Source organism: Gadus macrocephalus, chromosome 11 (genome assembly GCF_031168955.1).
Source record: "Gadus macrocephalus chromosome 11, ASM3116895v1".
NCBI classification, from domain to species: domain Eukaryota; kingdom Metazoa; phylum Chordata; class Actinopteri; order Gadiformes; family Gadidae; genus Gadus; species Gadus macrocephalus.
Genome location: NC_082392.1, coordinates 25,604,135 through 25,608,059, shown reverse-complemented (window position 1 = coordinate 25,608,059; position 3,925 = coordinate 25,604,135). Strand labels below are relative to the sequence as shown.

The window sequence follows — 3,925 nt, the reverse complement described above, 5'->3', positions numbered from 1 at the left end:
GAGTGTCCTCAACATTGGAACAGTGCTTGTCGGCGTTCTATGACGTAGCGTCCTTAAAAGGGCGGCTGTTGAGCATGCTTCCTTGACATTGGGAAACAGCCCGTATGTACCCTATTTTAAGTCCACTATATAGTGGACCACTGAGAATTCGAACACCCTACAAAATGGCGTGCACCCTATTTAGTGCACTACATCCATGATAGGGAATGATTTCGAACACAGCTCCGTGTATGCACTAAGCTGTGTGACGTACTTCCTGTTTCAAATAATACAGCTCGGCCGGTTCCGGTCTGTGTGTTTATCGCGCTAGCCAGCTGACGTTGATACACTTTATGTTTAGACATGAATCAAGACCGCAAACATTTTAAAACGGTTCATTTTTATAGGCAGGAGAAACCTACGCCGAGCACTGCTGTGTCCCCCACTGTAAAGCGTCAGCCAAATCCAAAGGGGTATTAAGTTTCCATGGCTTTCCGAGCCAAACTGACGTGAGGAGTCAATGGATTGTAAACATACGCCGGGATAAATATGTCATCACCACTCACTCTAAGATCTGTAGCAGACACTTTAGTTCTGACAAGATGATTGAGCCAACTACTCTTCAGGGTCGAAGGAGACTTACAAAAGGTGCCGTAGCGCCCATTTGTGAGTGGAACCAGTATACAGTCGAAACCCCAAGGCGCGGCGTGTGGGAGAGAGTGGATCAGTTCGTCGAAACTGCCCCTCCGGAAGATGAAGTTGATCTCCTTTTCAACGATCAAGACTACTGCTCTGTCCCTGAACCGGCTGCCATGGATATGCCCGCATCCGCTGCTGAAAGCGTCTCAAATGAAGTACAGGAGCTGAGAAAGGAGCTACAGGTAGTGATGGCAGTGTGACACTGAAGCTTTGATACCTGCTTCAAACCCCGATCTACAACTCCCAAGAAGCACTGCTTCGAAGCTTGCTTCAGAGCAAAATAAATCACGTGACATGTGACGTCCGAAGCAGCAACTGGTTCGTTGCCTGAATGAATCACTTGACTGGTCCGCGGCTCGGTGGAGAAGCTTTGAGCAAAAAAAAGAAACCGACTCAATCCATAAGCCGTTGAAAAACGAAGGCAGCCTACCCCAATACCAAATCTTTGAGTGTCTAACCCCATCCCACATAATCACCCCCTTTCAAAGTAATCAAGCACACCCAACCACCTTGCCCGAAGCCAGGTCACCGCCTAATTATTTAATGGAAAAAAAGAAAATAACAACACACAATCGGAGCAACAACCGTGTACGGGAGTTGCGAAGAGTAATTATGTAATAAAACAGGTATTGTGTCAACAAGATTAGGGTAGGGGATAACACACTGACTGGTGCAAAAGACCGCGGTTCTAATCTCGGTACGAAGAATAGGGCATGGCAATTTTATTTATATAGCACAATTCAGGCACAAGGCCATTCAAAGTGCTTTACTGGGGCAAGATTGAAATACAATACATATTCGAAAAGCGAATGAATAAAACATTTAAAAGCGAATGAATAGAATAAGAATAAGTCAATATGTTATAGGTTTTTATAAAATGCTGTTTCAATATCCTAGTCTACTAGCCTATTTGGACATAGGCTGGTCTATCCTTTTAAGAACAATTTAGACATCTGTATTTTGATAAGATGTATCTTATTCGTAAATTTTTCATAATAAAACCACGTGACATATGACATCCGAACCAGCAACTGCTTCGTTGCCTGAATGAATCACTTGACTGGTCCGCGGCTCGGTGGAGAAGCTTTGAGCAAAAAAAAAAAGAAACCGACTCAATCCATAAGGCAGCCTACCTCAATACAAATCTTTGTATTGTGTCTAACCCCATCCCACATAATCACCCCCTAGAGTTACTCAAGCACACCCAACCAACCTTGCCCGAAGCCAGCTGGTCACCGCCAAATTATTTAATGAAAAAAAAAAACACAAACGATGCTACAATCGTTTACGGGAGTTGTGCATAGTACGGTATGTATGTAATAGAACAACGTAAGGTATCGATTAGAGTAGACTAGGGGATAACACACTGACTGTGGAGTGGAGGATCCGGGTTCGAATCCGATTCCTGGGGGTAAAGTTTTTATATGCTGTTTCAATTATATCCTAGCCTACATCAGTTTAGCCTATCTGGACAGAAGGCTAGGCATATCCCTTTAAGAACAATTTAGACATCTGTATTTAGATCAATCTTTATTCGTGAAAAGATCATGCTATTAAGTATTTGGGTTTGTGTGTTTGTGCGTCAAATAGTTTTCAAAGCAGGGATACGTTGAATCCACTGCAGCCTCGAACTTCGCCAGCAGAGGTCACGGTCACTGAAGCTTCGAGTAATGAACCCATTTTCGAAACATTGGCTCAACTGGTTCAATGCTTTATAAAAGCTTCATTTGCCCATCACTAGCTACAGGAGTTACGTCTCCAGCGAGAGTTTGTACTGCAGCGGTCTGCTGGCTCCGACGCAGACATCCAAATTTACATTTACATTTAGGGCATTTAGCAGATGCTTTTATCCAAAGCGACTTACAATAAGTACATTTGTCATAAGAAGTGCAAAAATATATCGCTGTCGGTACAGAAAGGATGTTCATAAAACCTGGCATTTACACAAGGGAAGTCACTTTTTCACAGTCACATTTTTTGTATTAGCCTATGTCATTAGCCTAGTCCCTACGTGACGGGGATATGTGTCAGGCAGGGACATTGTTGGTAAGAAAATAGCTTTACGTTACAGATTAATAGTATTATTATTTCTTAATAGGTCTATGTGAATGATAAATAGCACACAAGTAGTGGCATGTTGAGAGATGGTGTAATTGGAGTTGGGGATTATCAGAATTTATATACATGAATGTGACCGCACCAATAGTACAGAAACAAACAACATTTATAATACAGATTTGTGTAAAGACTTGCAGAGACGTGTTTCCAGTTCAAGTCTACAAAAGTTTATTTTTAAATAGTTGAAAAAAGTCATGTTATTCTATGAGATGAAAATAGGAGCACTGAAGCGACAGCGCCAGAATGTGACCGTCTCCAACTCCACCAATGCTGGTCCTAGAACAAAAATACTATTAATAAACAATTGGAAAATGTATGAATTGATAACACCCTACTTATCTGCATGCAAGTACACACGGCAAACCACCAAACCGCGCCTCCCAAAGATATGGCCCGGACAGGAACAATACTCTAAAAAGAAAGAGACCACATTAGGGCATTGGATATCCAGACACATCAGGTCGTCTTACAGGAAGTTGGGGTAGTTATTGAACTGCACCCAAAGAGGCTACACAATACACATGCATATATATACGATAAAATCTTAGTAGTTACTGTTGACATTATTTTGGTAACAATGTATACTTTTGATGTACACTTTTAATTGACATTTTTTATGTGATGTATTTTGTGAATAGATTTGCCAGCTACAACCACCTGATGGCTTTTTTGGTCTTTGATTGAGCCTTGTCTCTACAAGATGGTCCGTGTCTCCAGAGCCAAATCAGCTGCCCAGCCCATAGATTAAGGCCGAATCTCGATTCTTCCCCTTGCCCCTTTTGCTTTGTCTTTGTCTTTGTCTTAACCCTAGCACTTGCAAGTGTAAGGGCCAAGGGCTGAGATCTTTCCCCTATGAAATGAGACGCCACTCGGTTTCGGGTACGTCATCATTCATCGTCGCCAGCTGGCTGCCCCGTCACCAGAGCGCCGAAACGCCAATAAAAGCCAGAGAAGAAGAGCGATATATATATATATCTTAGATGCTGCCGCCATCGTTGAAGAGTTGAGGGTGTGTGTAGCATAGTGGTGAAACGGATCAGTGTGTCCACGGTTCGGTTCAGATAACCGTTTTGGGCCTCGGTTTCGGATACGGTTCGGATTAGGATCATGTCCGTGATAGTAAAAACCG

At 42.7% G+C, this 3,925-nt stretch overlaps 1 long non-coding RNA gene across 1 annotated transcript; it reads left to right on the top strand.

Annotated features, from left to right (window-relative positions):
• Positions 1-563: 563 nt before the first annotated feature.
• Positions 564-3,532, top strand: LOC132468322 (uncharacterized). Its single transcript, XR_009528207.1, has 2 exons — positions 564-860; positions 2,426-3,532. It is a non-coding gene; the product is annotated as an uncharacterized LOC132468322 (long non-coding RNA).
• Positions 3,533-3,925: the final 393 nt, after the last annotated feature.